At 33.3% G+C, this 18,489-nt stretch overlaps 1 protein-coding gene across 16 annotated transcripts in view; it reads right to left on the bottom strand.

Annotated features, from left to right (window-relative positions):
• The window catches only part of ZBTB20 (zinc finger and BTB domain containing 20), an 845,365-nt gene that overhangs the window by 684,099 nt on the left and 142,777 nt on the right, over positions 1 to 18,489 (bottom strand). Inside the window, exon 1 of one of the 16 annotated variants that reach the window (XM_033211192.1) lies at positions 5,489 to 5,556. The exons of the other annotated variants lie outside the window; for them this stretch is intronic. The gene's annotated coding sequence lies outside the window, so the exon portion shown is untranslated. Of the gene's footprint in view, positions 1 to 5,488; positions 5,557 to 18,489 lie in introns of those variants that run through there. 16 annotated transcript variants of the gene reach the window in all.

Below are 18,489 nucleotides of genomic sequence, written 5' to 3'. Positions count from 1 at the left end.
AATTCTGCTTTATCTATTCTGGCTACATAAATCTCTAAAGTCTATAGTGTCAAAATATTTTTGTAGCTTCAACTAGGGTTTGACAAAAATGCTAAAACTATAAAATCTAAATGTAAAGTTTACCAGTAAATTATATCAGCATGTCATACAACCATGATTTTTAAAATAAAATGAAAAAATACAAAAAGTAAGATTTTAGATAACATGATAAAGTCTGCTTCAATTTGATTCAGTATTCAATAAATAAAACCACTTGAGAATCCTAGTAAAAGTAAACCTTGAGATGGTTGAAATATCCATTTTAAATAATGGGAACTTTTAGGTAATTGTCTGTATAAAACAAGAATCAGGCTTTTGAGGTCATAAAATGCTTGACCTTCCCAGGTACAATGAATGCAGAAAGCTTACTACTAAGTTACACAATAGGGGTAAGATTGTTGAATCTATCTGAAAAATAACATTTTCAAAAGTAAAACACTCCACAAAGTAACTGATTCATTAAAGAAATAATTGGAAAGATTGTTTCTCTTTCCTCATATGAAGGAGAAATCACAAAACATTGCAATATTTTCAAAAAAGGATGAAGTGCTCACATTTCACTTGTGAGGTTTCAATAGCTTTATTACCTATGCTCTTGCTATGTGTTCAGCATGCTGAAGAAAAGTATTTCCAAAATAACACAGGTTTGCTAATCCTTGGTTCCTGATAGTATCACATGATAGGATAGGAGCTTTCAAACACAAGCAAGCTGACAGTCACTTGCTCTATATTCAGAGGGACCAATTTTTCCCTACAGACATGAATACAGCACAAATAATAAAGTGCCAAAAGTTGAGTGTAAGTGCAAACCCTTCAACATCACTCAGGTATCAGCAAAATTACCTGTTTAGCTACATGTAAAAGAAGTCAGGTACAATATGTTGAAGGGGAGGGAAGATTGGAATTGAAATAATATATCTGCCTCTGCTAATTAATCTGCATCCCGGAAAAGAATTAAACCAACCTTGCCAAAGATAAGTCTTGTCTAGGTACAAACTGTCTTATCAATGCCATCTCACCTACTCCCTGTGGTCTTCTTATCTCTCTTTCTCTCCTAAACTATCTTTTTTTTTTGTAATAATCTCTCTCTTCACCTAAACTTCTCAACTTCTCTCTTTCTTTTTTACTCCCTCCACTAGACGTACACACACTGTCTCTCTCACACACACACAAATACTCACTGTATGATGCTAAGTGCTAACTTAAAGGAGATTTAATTTTACCAATCAGATATGATTATTGATGTGACAGTACAGGAGTAAATATGTCAGCCACTGAAAAATTAGGGCAACATGATCTAAATCAAGGGCTAAATACATTAATCATATACATACTATGCATTACTGTAGAACACTTATTAGGCTACAAGCAATCATAAAGATTAGCATAAATATCCTAAAAAACCTATTAAAAGTCAAGACAGGCAGATTCAGCTGACACAGTTGTATCTCTCTTTCTTTTCATATAAAGAGATATTCAGTATGATTTTGCTAATTAAGAAGTGAAACAAGTTAGAATGAAAGCTATAAAGGGAAATCTCTGGGTGTCAGACAAAAAGAAAGAACTCAAAGCTAGAGCAGGAGGTGGGGCTGAACTCTCGGTGTCCCCCTAGAGCACCACAGCCACATATATCCATATATTTGTCCGCAGTGTGGGAAAACAGACAAAGCCTGAAGCCAATGAGAGGAGTGGAACAGAAACTGAGACTCACACTTATTAATGGATGTCCCCTCCTGCATCTGTAAGATTTACACTAGAAAAGTCTATAGACTAGCCAAGAGACAAAGTAATAAAGCTAGAAGTCTTCTTAGGGATCTGGGTAATAAATAAATAAATAAATAAATAAATAAAAAGACACATAGAAAATGAAACCCAGACACGTGCCATGGATGCCTTAGTTATCAGCACTGCACTAATTGGGAGAGAAAACTGAAAGCCAAAAATTAACACAAAACCAATGAGGTTTTCCATAGACCACTACAGGCACACATCTTGGGTCACACAATAGAAGGAAATACTAAATTACTTTGGAAGGACCCACAGAACTCACAGAGAAAACAACCTTCTTCAACTGAGAATGAGCTAACCATAGGATCAAAAACTGATACTCTTTTGTTCAATTCAACATCTATCTATTAAATGCGTTTTTAGGCAGATACTATTTTAGACCCTGAAGATACATTAGTGAATAAAACATAATTCCTGTTCTCAGCAAGTTTATATTCTCACGAGGAAGACAATGAATACAGAAATATAAAATATAATGTTCAGTACCAATAAATGCCACAAGAGAAAAGTAGTACAAAAGAAAATAGATGAAGAGATGGAGAAACAGATATGTAGAAAAAATATTTATGAAAATACTCTAAGAAGGTGATATTTGAGCAGAACTCTGAACAAAGTAAAGGAGTGAGTCATGAGGCAGAAGATACATCAACAGGAAAGAATAAAATTAGAAAAGACAGAAGGTTTAAACTACATCATTTGGAATTAACTGATGTGTAAAAATTTCCCCCCTCGAACATTGTACATTCTTTCCAACTAATGTGTAATATTTATAAAATTCAGCCATTATGATCTAAAAAGAGGTGTTAAACAAATACCAAAGAATTGGTATCACAAAATAAGGTATCTGACTGCAACGGAATAAAATAAGAAATTAAGACAAAAAGACAGATTAAAAAGCCCTATATATTTAGAAACTAAAAAAAATTCATAAATATTCCATGAGTCAAAGAAGAAATCAAAACTACATATCAAAACCTGTGGGATGCAGCTAAAGTGGTTCTTAGTGGGAAATTTATGGCTTTAAATGCATATATTAGATTTTTAAAATATGTAAAATTAATTAGTTAAGGATCTAATTTAGCAAGTTAAAAAATAATAGCAGAATAAATCCATATAAAAGGAAAGACAATAATGATTAGAACAAAAATTAATAACATGAAATAAATGTACAATAGAGAGAATCAACAAAACCAAAATTTTGTTCTTTAAGAAGAGGTGTAATACATTAGGCCAAATCCTATTTAGTATTCAACCCATAGTAAAACTTATGCTGATCAAAAAATATTAATCATTAAATATTTAAGAAAGAAATAGAGACACTAATTAGAAACTTTAGGAATGAAGAGAATGTATCTTGAAAAATACAGAAAAGGTTTAAAATAACCTGATAATATACTAAACAACTAAACAACTAAATGGCAATCAATTTATAAGTTTGGGTTTACAAACTCAAATGAAATAGGCAGTTTCCTAGAAAAGTGTAACATAAGAAGACTATGTAATTAGAAATAGAAAACCTGAATACATTTATGATCAATAATTGAGAGAAAAAATAATCTCCTGACAAGTTACATCTCACATGGTTTAACAGTTGAATCCTGCCAAGCCTTTAAGGAATGGATAATTGCAGCCTTTTACAAACTATTACAGAAAGAAAAATAAATATCCAAACTTCATTGTCTTCTTACTTTTTTTTCAGAGTACTTAGTGTCTTAGTAATATTTTCTTTTTTTCTTTTTTTTTTTTTTGAGGCGGAGTCTTGCTCTGTCGCCCAGGCTGGAGTGCAGTGGCCGGATCTCAGCTCACTGCAAGCTCCGCCTCCCGGGTTTACGCCATTCTCCTGCCTCAGCCTCCCGAGTAGCTGGGACTACAGGCGCCCGCCTCATCGCCCGGCTAGTTTTTTTTTTTTTGTATTTTTAAGTAGAGACAGGGTTTCACCGTGTTAGCCAGGATGGTCTCGATCTCCTGACCTCGTGATCCGCCCGTCTCGGCCTCCCAAAGTGCTGGGATTACAGGCTTGAGCCACCGCGCCCGGCCTTAGTAATATTTTCACAACAAACAGCTTAAAAGTATGTAACAGATCCATTAATTTAGTCATTAGGTCTAAATAACTCAATAAGTATTTTTGTCCCAGCAATACAGCCCTATAGAAATAATAAACATAAATTTTTAAAAATTATTTTTACTTCATTCTTATATAGCCATCTTTAAGTTTATTATTATTGGGATACGTGTGCCTATCAGGCACTGCACAACTTTTCAAACCTTGAAATCTGATTGGACACTGCAACACTTATTTCTTGTTCTATACTGATTTTCATGCAGTACCTGCTTTCTATGACAGCAACCACCAAAAACCAAGCTTCACAAAGACATGACACCATCAGGATGAATTTACAGAAATCCCATGCTAAAACTGAACTATTCAAGCTAGTGTCTGACCTGGTGTCTGACAGATGTTGAATATTGCTACGTTTCTCTTAAAAATTTTAAATATTTCATGGCCCACCTGTGAGTTCACTGTGGCCCTACAGGAGTGCCTTGGAATAGAGATTGCAAACTATGGCATTATGATGAGAAATGATTTATGTAAATTTTTAAGTACACAAAACTGCACCGAATGTTCATTGATAAGTGTATGCACATGTGCATGCATGAACTGAAAATATAAAAATAGTAAAAATATGAACTGAAAGCATATGCATTAACTTCAGAAGAGTGGTTACCTCTAGGGACAAAAGGTGGAACTGTAAACACGAGGGAACTTCAACTATTTCTGCAGTGATTAATTTCTATAAAAACAAAATTCAAGCAAATATGGCAAATGCTAATTTTGTTAAAATATGGGCGATGGATATTTGGTATTTATTACATTAATTTTGTTCCTTATTATATTTTTGAAATAGTTCATAAAAGAAAATAAGAAATGACAAGCATCATGAGTTTTCAAAAGCTTCATATAGGCTGCTACTTTTAGCATGCCATTCTAAATCCCAGGACATCTGGTTACTGTTAAACCTGCTTTTCTAGTTTCCATTTAGAATCATTAAACTATCCATTGGGAGTAGTCTTAACATTTAAAGAAAAAAAATCATATAAAGACCCCTATTTCCTAAGCTTCACCCTAAGTCACAAATGCTGCTTTTATTTAGTAACTTTGAAAACATCTCAGCAGAAATCAGATACAAGTGCTTTCTATTCACTTCTTCAAAATACACTTATTTTCTCATTTCAGTTATTGAAAATAATACCACAGTATTATAGAACATAACATGTATTCATTTAGTGCTATCAAAAACCCCAGAAATCTCTGGTCAATTGCAAGAAATACACTTATTCTCAAATTTAGTATTAATTATTTATTTTGTAGGATACTAACCAAGTCAAAAATGAAACTAAATTGAATTAACTGATGATTATGCCAGATGCACATTAAGTTGGTGTTAGTCATGTATCCCATTTCCTCACATCCATCTCCCCTTTACCTTCTCCCAACCCCAATTTTTAAAAGTAAAATTAATATTATTCATTAGAAGCAGGAAACTATAGAGGGAATGTCAGCAAATGTCAGAAGTTCCATGTATCAATCAAGGATCAAAGAAGTTCCATGATAATAACATGAGTTATAATAATAAATTAAAGAAAATAGCAATTATCCCACCTTACCCTGAACTGGCCAGATCATGGCATGTGTCTTATATTATGAGGACACTGCCTCATCAAAAAGCCTAAAGAGAAAAACATGTAGAGTGGTGAGAAATCTTTTTTTCTTTTATTTTTTTAAATTATTATGCTTTAAGTTCTGGGGCACATGTGCAGAACGTGCAGGTTTGTCACATAGGTATACACGTGCCATGGTGGTTTGCTGCACATATCAACCTGTCATCTACATGAGGTATTTCTCCTAATGCTATCCCTCCCCTGGCCTCCCAGCCCCCAACAGGCCCCAGTGTGTGATATCCCCCTCCCTGTGTCCATGTGTTCTCATTGTTTAAATCCCACTTATGAGTGAGAACATGTGGTGTCTGGTTTTCTGTTCTTTTGTTAGTTTGCTGAGAATGATGGTTTCCAGCTTCATCCATGTCCCTGCAAAGGACATGAACTCATCCCTTTTTATGGCTGCATAGTATTCCATGGTGTGTATGTGCCACATTTTCTTTATCCAGTCTATCATTGATGGGCATTTATTTGGGTTGGTTCCAAGTCTTTGCTATTGTGAACAGTGCCACAATAAACATACATGGACATGTATCTTTATAGTAGAATGATTTATAATCCTTTGGGTATATACCCAGTAATGGGATTCCTAGATCAAGTGGTATTTCTAGTTCTAGATACAAGTTAAAAACAAACAACCCTATCAAAAAGTGGGTGAAGGATATGAACAGACACTTCTCAAAAGAAGACATTTATGCAGCCAACAAACATGCAAAAAAAGAAGCTCATCATCACTGGTCATTAGAGAAATGCAAATCAAAACCACAGTAAGATGCCATCTCACACCAGTTAGAATGGAGATCATGAAAAAGTCAGGAAACAACAGATCCTGGAGAGGATGTGGAGAAATAGGAATGCTTTTACCCTGTTGGTGGGAGTGTAAATTAGTTCAACCGTTGTGGAAGACAGTGTGGCGATTCCTCAAGAATGGTGAGAAATCTTAAACAGTAGGGGCAGTTGAGGCAACTAGGGAGGGTTAACTTGGAAAGGCAACTAGGGAGGGTTAACTTGGAAAACAGAAGACAAAGAGAGAAATCTCCAGTATCACCATGTTTTTGGTAGAGTATTAGGTAGAGAGATAATCAGGTAGTTACAAATCACTGGAAGAAAAGAGCATGGATCTCCAGGAATGATTGCTAGATCCACAGTGTAGAATCTTTGGGGTGATTAAAATGTACTGGAATTAGATAGTGGTAATGTTTGTACACATTGTGAATATGCTAAACTCTATTCTTGAAATGGGTGAAATTTTATGGTATGTGTAAAACAAATTTTTAAGTGTCCATTAGATTCAGTAACATGATTAGTATAATCCAAATAATACATGAAAAGTCAAAAAGCAAACAATAAAAACAATGGTTTCCAAAGAATTGAAGTAATTTTTCAAGGCAGATTGAAATGTTAGGAAAGAATTTTCTTTTTCTTTTCTTTTTTTAAAAAAATAGTGAAGAGCTTGAACAAGTTTTAATGTTGATAACATGGAGTTAACAAAGAGACAAAGCATGAAGACATAGAAAAGATAAAATTAATCAGTAGTACAAAATTTCTAAAAAAGTAGAATTAGGGTTCAGAACATAGGTAAACAGATTAGTCTTTTTAAGTGGTACGTTAATTTCTTTTTACAAAACTTCATGAAAAGAGGAAACCACTAGCTAGTCCCTCTCAGCTGACCCAGAATATTTACGGATTTTATCTTGGGATGTTAAGCATGTATTTAGATGAAGGTGTCTACTTTTTTTTGGCTAGATGATGATGTAATCTTCTGGGGAAAAGAAGGAGCAAAGGTAGAAAGGGCAAATAATTTGTTCAACATTAGCCAGCTAGAAACTGATAGATTTTATTCTTAAAACCATTTATTTTTCTAGGATATATTTAAGGTGTTCAGCATGTTTTGATATAACTATAAATAGTGAAATGATTACTACAGTCAAGCAAATTAACATCTTTTTATTTTGAATTGATTATATACACACATGAAGTTGCAAATTAGTATAGATAGGTCAAATTTACCCATTACCCAGCTTTCCACATTGGCACCATCTTACATAACCATATACATTATGAAAATGAGGAAGTTGACTTAGCACAATAAAATAAACAACAAATTTTATTTGTATTTCATCAGTTTGTGCATGCACTCATTTTTGGTATGTCTTTGTATCACATATATTCATATAACCACCAACAAAATCAACAGAGCTGTTGTGCCATCACAAAAGAATTTGTGACCTCTTTATATGCCTGACCTTCTGAAACCTCTGAAAATAACCAGACTTAATCATAAGAGTAATGGGAAACTACCAAAGAGTATTAAGTGATAAAGTCACATGGCAGACTGTTTCATGTTTCCTTTTATCTCAAATAAAAACATGGGTGCATAACTGAAGAAAGAAGAGGCATTAGAATATTATTTCAATAACTAAGGTAAAGCATGATGATGCAGAATAGAATAGTGACTCTAGATATGCAGAAGACTGGATAATTTCAAAGATGTAGATTCAAAAGAATCTGGTAGTTAACTGAATATAGTAGTCAGGAAGGGATCAAGTTGAGCTTATCTGACTTGGGTATCTGGGTTGGTGGTGATATCATTCACAGAGATGTGAATCATGAGGGAAGTGGCTTGGATGTGCTACGTTTGTTTCTTTATATGTTAAATTACTTACGGGTTATTCAAATGAAGATGTCTAGAGGGTAACTGGTATTGGAGTCTGAGGTTCAGGAAGAGAATCTTGTTGAAGATAAAGATGGGGCTGTTATCAATCCATATATAGTAACTGAAGCCATAAAAATGGGTAAGATCAATCAGAATATGGTATCATCAAAGTCAAGAGAAAAGAATGAGGAGAGGGGAGAGAAAAGGATGGACGGGAAAGGAGGGGAGGGGAAGGGAAAAGGAGGGGAAAAGAGAGGAGAGGAGCAGGGAAAGGAAAGGAAGAGGGAAATCAAAGGAGGAGGGAAAGGAAAGGGAAGTGAAAGGGAAAGGGAAATGGGAGAGGGAAAGGGAAAGGGAGAGGGAAAGGGAGAAGGAAATGAAAGGCAGAAGGAAAGGAAAGGAAAGGAGGAGGAAAATGAAAGGAAAGGAAAGGAAGAGGAAAATGAAAGGAAAGGAAAGGGGGAGGGAAATGAAAGGGGGAGGGAAAATTTCAGGGGAAAACAGAAAGAATGGAAGGACAGAAGGATGGAAGAGAGGAAGAAAGGAACTTACACAAATTGAGGGTACATGTAAAAACTTCAAATATCATGTAATCATTACACATAATTTGTGCTATATAAAACTTAATGCAAACTTATCAGCTTTTCTTTCTTAAAGAAAGAAATTTTTTTCTACTTACTGTTTTTCCATCAAAAAGTTCTTTATTCTTAGAAGGAATTTCCTCAAATATTTATACTCGATCCCAGTATTTTTTCTAGAATGAAACATCTCTACTTTCTTGGCCCAAGAACTGTGGTAACTAGCTTGAAAACAGTGCTATATATTTGTTATGTCAGGAAAAATATAGTTGAATGAAGTGTTCTCTTTCCCATAAAGAAAAAAGAGTTCTAAGCTACATTTAAGTTTTGTTTATACTACCACCTCTCCAAGCATTTCAGTTATCATTGTTTTTTAACTGCCTCTGCAATATGCAGTCAAATATTCGGAGATATTTTGGTCAAAAAATATGTTAGCAACAACAATAAAAATAATAAAACAATTCTCAATGATAACTGAAGCTATTGCATAATTTAAATAAAATGGAAAAAGTCAGCATCAACTTTGAATTCATTGGCCTTTGTTAATTTATGTTGCAATCTTGTATTTGTTTAAGGTATAATTCTGAATTCATTTAATGACCTAGACTATTTTGTGTTGGACTTTCATTTTTTAAGAAAATAGCAAAATAAAATGCCATCTTATAGAGTGCTATTTATCATATGAGATCCATCTGGCAATGCCATCTAATATTTAACTTTGAAGGCACAGTTATCAAATAGTTGCTCTAAAGTGCTTATAAGAGGCAAATTCTTCTGGTTTTTCTTCTAAGGCATATTATATTGCTGATAACTTTAGGATAACAAATCTGAATGTAGATGATTTTAAATGTTGATTATGGCACATTATTTAATATTTTAAATATTAACTAATTCATTTTCAAATTATTTGTAAATTAGTAGAATATTTCTTTTATCAGATTAAATATTTTGTATTCTTCCACCGCACCGCTAGAAGTCCTAAAACATAAACTTTAAGGAAAATATTATGATTTTAAAATAAAGGATTTAAAGTAACATTTTCCTGTTAGTTTTGTGGCCTGTTTTCTTTTCCAGTAATACTTTGAGACCAGTTCACCATGACTTACCAATATCCTTTCACATTTCCCAAACCCTAGAAACACTTAACAGATTTTTCTCTCCATAGGTTGGGTATATTCAAAAGAAACATTGGCCTATCAGGACCTCTCAGTATTGATGTTGTGGACAAGACCAAAGAGAACTTAACACTTTAGCTACTTTAACTTATGTGTGACTCATAATCATTTAACTCAGTGTTACTCAGCGTCATGCGGCCAAAAGTAATTTTCCAGGTTCCAAATGCTATATCCCTGGATAAATTGTTCTCCAAAAGCAAACAAACAAAAAACCTCATTATATACTTTTTTTAAAAAATACGGTCCCCACTACTAGGTCAGCAGAGAATTCTGAGAATATATAACAAGTCCTATGACTTCAGTCCCAAAAGCTCTGGCACAGGAAAACACTATCAACTTCTTGCAATAACAGAATACCATTAATACTAGCAAGGACATACTTATGTCTACATTTAGGTGAACTAGCAAAATCTTTCATCTGATATGTACTAAATTCTTGATCATTAGAAGGAAAAAAAATTATATCTGCTGTGGCATATTCTAAACCTGATGAATTTCTCACAAATCAAAAAAGGAAATCTCTCAAAAGTTAAAAAAAAAAATTAGCCTATATTACAAACTATTACCTATATTCTAGGCTTTTGAACAATTTTATTATATTCTTCAGTGTTTTCCAGGTTTGTTAAAATAAGCACTTTAAAAACAGGAAAAAATAAGCATCAAAAGATAAATTCTAGCACTCTACTCTTACAAGACAAAAAAGTCAGACTACTCTTTTATATCCAATGGAATACATGAATTGGACTTATAAGATGGTTGGAAACACACCACACCAAATTTAATACACATTCCAGAATAAACTTCAAATAAAAATATGAGCTGTTGACCAATAGCAGTATTATAAATTGATAATGGGGAGCTTTTTTAAAATCACATATTAAAAAGAAGAATTGGGAACCATATGGAAGCAAAGAGCAATTTAATATACATACACAAGTTTAGGGATTTTTTTAAATAGAAATTGGGAGTCAGGCAGTAAAGGTATACAAAATTTGTGTTTCAATATATTACCAATTAAATATTGAAATTTAAAATTGAAAGCATAACACCTACACTAAGACCAAAAAATTAAATAAATTCTTCATATAAAATCTAACAAAATATGTATAAGATCTATAAGATCTATATGAAGAAAACTACAAAACTCTGATCAAAGATATCAAATAAGAACTAAATAAATGGAGAGATATTCCATGTTCATGGATAGTAACACTCAATACTATCAAAATATTACTTCTTCCCAATTTAATTTTTAAATTCAACATAATCCCAATCAAAATCCCACGAAGCTATTTTGTGGATATTCACAAAGAGATTCTTAAGGTTATATGGAGAAGCAAAAATCTAGAATAGAAAACACAGTATTGAAGAAAGAGTCAGAATGCTGACACTACCCAACCCCAAGACTTACTATATAGCTACATGAGTCAAGGTAGTGTGGTATTTGCAAACACATAACTAGATCAATGGAACAGAAGAGAGAGGCCAGAAATAGATCCACATGAGTACAGTCAACTGTTCTTTGACAAAGAAGTAAAGGCAATACAATGGAGCAAAAGTCTTTTCAACAAACAGTCTAATAACTGAACATCCACATGAAAAAAAATCTAGACATTGACATTAAATTCACAAAAATTAACTCAAAATAAATCATAGACCTAAATGTACAATGCAAAACTGTAAAACTTTCAGAAGAAAATAGGAGAACATCTAGTTGATCTTGGGTTTGGCAATAAGTTCTTAGATATAACAACACAAACCAGACTTATGAAAGAAATAATTGATGTTAGACTTTGTTAAAATTAAAACTTCCATATTTGTGAAAGACAAATCACAGAATAGAAGAGAATATTTGCTAAACACATTTCTGATTATTGACAATTATCCAAAATACACCAAAAAGTCTTAAAACTCAAGAAGAAAAACAACTTGAATAAAATGTGAGCAAAAGATCTGAACAGACATTTCACCAAAGAAATGCAGATGAAAAACCTGCATAGAAACAGATCAACATAACATGCCATTAGAGAAGTGTAAATTAAAACAATGAGATACCACTAAACACCTATTAGAATGGCTAAAACTCAAAACACTGGCAACAACAAATGCTGTCAAGGATGTAGAGAATACAAACTCTCACTCATTGCTGGCGGGAATGCAAAATGCTATTTGGCAGTTTCTTACAAAATTAAACATACACTTACCATATGATCTAGTAATCGTACTCATTGGTATTTTGTTGAAAATTATGTTCCACAAAATCCTTCACATAAATGTTTATAGCAGCCCAATTTACAACTGCAAAAAATTTGGAGGCAACGAAGATGTCTTTAAGTAGGTGAATGCATAAACAAACTTGTACATCCATACAATGGAAGATTATCCAGCGCTAAAGAGAAGTGAGCTATTAATCATGAAACTATACAGGGAAACCGTAAGTGCATACTGTTAAATGAAATAAACCAGTCCAAACAGCTATATTGTGTATGATTCCAACTATACAACATTCTGGAAAAGGCAAACTATAGATACAGTAAACAAGATGCCAGGATTTGGAAATGGGGAGGGATAAAGAGGTAGAGTACAGAGGATTTTGATGGCAGTGAAAGTAATTTGTATGATACTACGACGGTGGGCACATAACATCATGCATTTGTCAAAATCCATTAAATGTACACCCAGTGAACCCTAACGTACTATAGTTATAATAATGTATCAATATTGGTTCATTAGTTGTAGCAAATGTACCACCATAGTTAATAATAGGGAAAAGCAGGGAGGAGAAGGGTGAATGGGCATATAGAACTCTACTTTCTCCCCAGGTTTTTTTTTTCTTTTTTCTTTTTTTTAAACCTAAAACTGCTACAATAAATAAAGGCTACTGTTTTAGTTAAATCCATTTATTTCTAACATTAAAAACAGGAAACATAAAACAACTAAGTTTAAGAAGCTGAGTGTGGTGATAGGAGCCTGTAATCCCAGCAACTTGGGAGGCTGAGATGGGAAAATTGCTTGAGCTCAGAAGTTTAAGGTGAGCCTAGGAAACACAGTGAGCACGCCCCTACTAAAAAAACAAAACAAAACAACAACAAAAACACCAAGTTTCACAAATATTATGTTTTCAAGTGTCAGGTGACAGGCATGTTTCATTTTTTTCAATACTACCTGTCTAGTGAAATCAGAGATATGTACCTGAATTTTACTTACTGTGAACAATCAGGTGATTTGAATTTCTCTTTTCAACAGTAGAAACAAACGTTTTGGAAATCAATATGGATTTTAAAAGGCTCCAAAAAACATTAACTCGTATTTATCAATATTATGTCTTCTTTATTATATTGTCAGAACAAAAGGATTAAGGTTATTTATAAAATTTTTAAAATGTGTGTTTTTATCTAGGAATATAGTCATTTTAAAATTAATGCTACTGTCAGGATGAAGGCAGGGAGCTGCAAAACTTTTCAAACAACTTATTCTAGCACTTGAGATCTCTGCAGAATTTGGGCCTATCTTGTCATGAGAACTTGGGATTTCAATAGATCTGCTCATGGTTTCAATCTCTAGTTGGTCTGCAAAGAAATTAACTCTGTGCTACTGCCCAAAACTATCCCCCAACTTTCAAGGTCTCCTGCCTTGAAAATATGCACATTTTGTCCTTAAAGAGCACAGAAACGTGCCTATAAAATCTGCACTGCTATTGTTTAAAATGACCAAAAAGATGCCTTGCCTATAATCTCTATATGCAAGACTGAAGATTACATTATATGGAAGTATTCTGTAACCAAGAGTCTTTGCCTTTAAAACAAAATATTTTTTTTTCCTTAGAGGATAGCTATTTGGGGACTTAGAAAAACTGGACAACTCTCAGAAACAAGTTTTTCTTCCGTAGAAAACACACTAGGGTTTGTGTCTCTTTTCTTTGTTCAGTTTTATACATGTATAAAGGAAAGACAAAAAAACAAGAGGGTCTTTTCATTTTTCCACAGTTCCCTTTCTTGTTCACAGATGAATATTCAGTGTATTCTACTCACACAGAACACTCGGCCAGTTTTTCTTTTGCTCTATTTTAAAGGGCATAATATTTCTTTAACTGAGGAAGACATATTTATAATATAATTTTGGATTAAGATTTTTATTTACAAATCATTTCACAGAAAGTTTCTCTAAATTTTTAGCAAGAGATATTTGGCTATAATTAGTCATATTTATCTGTCTTCATTTCAAGGATCTCTATGGTACTGAAATTTCTGTTTAAAGAATTTTAAGTACGTTCATTTATACACAGTTCATGCAACTTATTTACTTATCCCCCTTCTGCATGTCAGCCATTTCTTTCCAAATGTTAAACAGAGTTTCTAAAAGTTATGTGTGTGTATGAGTGTGTGTATGTGTGTGTGTGGGCCTGTTTATGAAGGAGAACAGAGACAGAGGGAAAGTGGGCAGTCATTGTACTCAAGCCAACAACCCCATTTCAAAGGAGAGGGATTTTTACCCTGAAAATTTGTTTTCAATTCTTCACTTTTAAATTAATACATTTAGAAAAGGTTTAATAGAATGTGGCTGAACCTAATTTAAATAAAAATTTCCACCTCTTGGCTTTATATTTTTTGTTTTAATTAATCGGTCATTGCATTTACCTGTATACATTTTATATGTATTTGTATTTATTGTATCTGTATTTGTATTTATTTGTATAAATTTTTCATAACCCCAAATATATCATGAAAACATTTAAATGTTTTCCTTTATCTAGGAAATCATACACACGTTTGAAAACCAAACAGTTTATATCTGACTAGATGTTTAGTTACTATTACTATTTTGAACTTGGAATGGACTTATTTTTAGATAAGTTATTTGTAAAGAACTGAGATTTACTGCATCCTACCTGATGTCAGGTACTCATGTCTTGTCTCAAATCACGTTCTGAACATCTCTTTGTATTAATATAATTAACCCCAGTTTACAGAAGACAAAATTAAGAAACAGAAAGAAAGAGACTCGGTAACAACCAAGGTGATTCAGGACTTAAGTGACAAATCTATCAACTTCTGTCTACCTCCACTGCTGCCTTCTTGGGTGAGGTCACTGTAATTTCCATCCTGGACCACTGGACCACTGTATTCATCTTCTAACTGGATTCCTCACCAACTGCCCTGATAATTCCAATCCATTCTGCAACAGAAGCAGGTTTATTATGGGACTGTGTCATAATTCCCTGGCTTCCCGTTTCATTTAGGGCAAAATTCTATAAGGTCTGTCTCTCCATTTCTCTTTAACTTCATTTCAATCTACTATCTTTTCAGCTCACAGCATTCTACCCACATTAATGTCCCTTTTGTTCCTAGACATTGCCAAATTTTCGTTTTCTTTTTTTCTTTTTTGTTACTGCTTTCTGATCTACTATAAAATGCTTTTCTTCTATGGAGGCTTCAAACATACTATTCCTTGCCCTGGATTTCTGCATCACTTGATCCTTCTTATCATTTGAGTCTCAACAGAAACACCACCTCTTAAAACGGTCACCCTCTGCTTCTTGCCCAGACCTTTGTTAGTTTCTGTCAGAGAAAAATGACTTCTTTATTTGCAACGAACTAGTTTGCTTGTTTGTTTGTTTATCATCTATTCCTCCACTTCCTCTCCATAGTATACTGATATCTCTATGAGGACAAGAATATTCTATTTTATTTACTACCCTCATATAGTTCCTAGCACTTCAGGTACTGAATAAATATTTGCTGGATGAGTGAAGTCTTTGCTTTCTCCACTCTAAAATGTGCTCATATTAATTAAATATACTCATAAAGTTTACTCACTTGGATATATATATATATATATATATATCCATTTGTCCTTAGTAAAGCTTGAAATATGTGAAATGATGGCACTTTTTTTTTCCCCTGAATATTATTTCTTGGTCAGAACATTATCTTCCTCCCTGGCAAAAATATACCATGCCTTTATGTTTTAGTAAAGTATCTCAAAGAATCATATAACCATAGCATAATGGAGCTGAAGGACACCTCAGAGCCCACCTACCCCTATCGTGCCCCTGGCACCTGAGCCTCTTCTACAGCACCAAGTGGCCACTGAGACATACGAGGCTGGAAGAACTAAGTACCGTTTCAGGCAACACATCTAATTCTTAGTGTGTTTTAATAGCCTAATATTTATGTTTAGAGTTTTGGTACTAAGACATTCCAAGTTTCTACTGTCCACTGACTTTTCACTATTTGTTCCCTTTGATATTCATTTGAAATCTTTTTAGTTTAACCCGATTTTGTTGTTTCTTTTTATTAAAAAAAAAAAAAAAAAAAAACTCGAGGTAGCTTCTTTTCTGATTTAATGTAGCAATACCAGAAAATCCTTTTTGGGTTTAGTCTTTCAGATTGTTAGTAAACTTAATGATCAGAATAGGAGTATTTGTTATTTTTCTGCAAACTACTTTCATCTATATTTCTTCCTACTTCTCATTGTGCCAAGTCCGTTCTTTCATTAAGACACTGTAATTACATTATAGTCAGTATGTTTTAAGTAAAATTCTGAGATTCGTTTACTTTTTCTTGAGGCTTCTAAAAAATATGTAAGTATTGATAAAATCAAGTGAAATATCCTTTATGACTTCAACTTCTAGAAATTCTTGTCTTCTATATATTTTATCACTTAATTTACCAATTATGTCTACTCCTTTTGAATAAGGAGGAAATACCATTTTCTGAAATAAAAAAAGAAAGAGAAAGAGGAAAAAAGAAATTAGAGAATATTTTAAACAATGTGTTCTGTGTGTTTTTTAAATGTCATCAAACTCATTCTTCAGGACTTTACTAACTCATAATGAGCTGTTCAATGAGTACTTATTTAACAATTGCTCTGTGTTCTATTACTTATCCCTTTTTCTCACCTGTATGCTCAACTTTTTCATTATAAGCCCTTTCTTCTTAGCATATAAACATGCAGGATCATCTCCGATCAAATATACACAAAAATAAGCATACGATAAAAAAGAAAGAATATCCTTTTTTGAAGATTTGCTCTGTTACCACTTTCTTCTCTCTTATTTCTAGTCAAATCTCTGAAGACAGTTTTTACTTCTTTACCTCTCATCCTGTTTACAGTCCACTGAAAACTGACTTCTGCCATTAAAATATAATTTAATTATTCCCACCATGATCACAAATCACAAGACTGTCAAATCCAATTGAATACATTTTGACTTGACCTTACTTTATATCTCAGATGTTTTGACATTCTTGACAACTCCTTCTTTCGAAAACACTGTCCTCTCACTGGCTTCATACTTTTAGGCTTTTCTCCTGCCCTTCTCTCTTCCTTTGCAGGCTCTTCTGCTTCTTCCTGATCCTGACCCTATATACGGGTTCTTCTTCTGCTTCCCAACAGTCTCTTGCTCTCATATCATCCTCTTCCTTGAGTGATTATATTCACATCTTTAACTTCAAACATCATCTTTATTTTGATGACTCTCAGGTCTGTAGCTCCTGCCCTTATCACAGCTCTTCTATATCTCTCCAGTTGGATACATACTGCTGACTATGGAGTATCTTTAGCTGAATGTCCCACAGATACTTCAACTTACGACATATCAAACTGCAGTTTTTCAATCTTCATTCCAAAGTGATATTTTTCTGTTCTTCTCATCTCTGTTAATGGTACTGTCATCCACCAAGGGTGTTTGGAAGAACCTTGAGTTCAAGCCCATTCCTTTGTTTCCCTACAGTTGCCCTGTAATCTGTATGCTGAGGGTTAAAGGCAGGGCTAGGAGAAAATATGTTTCTATTAGATGAGATGTATCATCAATATTCAACTGGTATTAGAAAAATAACCATAAAAATGCTCCCGATAATAAGCAGCTAAAACATAAAGAACATCTTTTTGTAAGTAACCATGAACAATGTTTGAGAGGTAGAAGGATCATTCAAGAATCTAAAAATTCTAAACATAATTTTACATATTAAAAAAACAGTCCTAGACAGGAAAGATAAATGTCCAATATAAAAGTAAGTTAATGAAAAAGTGTGGACTAAAATCTAGATCCACTTCTGTAATGTTTGTATTTCCTTGGTATTAGAAGTAACTTACTCCTCCCTGTCCCTGATCTATGTAATGGCAAACATTTTTCCTTGGTAGGAGATAAATCAGGTCATACAAACATAGAAAGCAAGATTTAAACAGAGTATATCTGTAATATAAATTTCTGCTAGCAGAATGTACCCTACATTTTAAAAAGTGAGAGTTATTTCTCAGCTGCTGTCTAAATAACTTATACTATTTATGCTTCCACCAATCCTGTATATTTCTTGTATGCGCACAAACCATGAATATTATCTAATTTGTAAAACCTTGTCAATCTGACAAAGAAACTTAGTAGGTGTGTATATAAGATTGAATATTTTTTATATGTTATTGGACACATATTTTTATGAATTATGTTTTTATATCCTTTGAACATTTTCTATTGGGTTATTTATATTTCTTGTTCTTGAATTTTCTTCTGTTTCTTGGATAAGGTTTTCTTCTG

Source organism: Trachypithecus francoisi, unplaced genomic scaffold (assembly GCF_009764315.1).
Source record: "Trachypithecus francoisi isolate TF-2019V2 unplaced genomic scaffold, Tfra_2.0 Lachesis_group0, whole genome shotgun sequence".
NCBI lineage: Eukaryota > Metazoa > Chordata > Mammalia > Primates > Cercopithecidae > Trachypithecus > Trachypithecus francoisi.
Note: the sequence above shows the minus strand (reverse complement) of the source record. Positions and strands in the feature narration are given on the sequence as shown.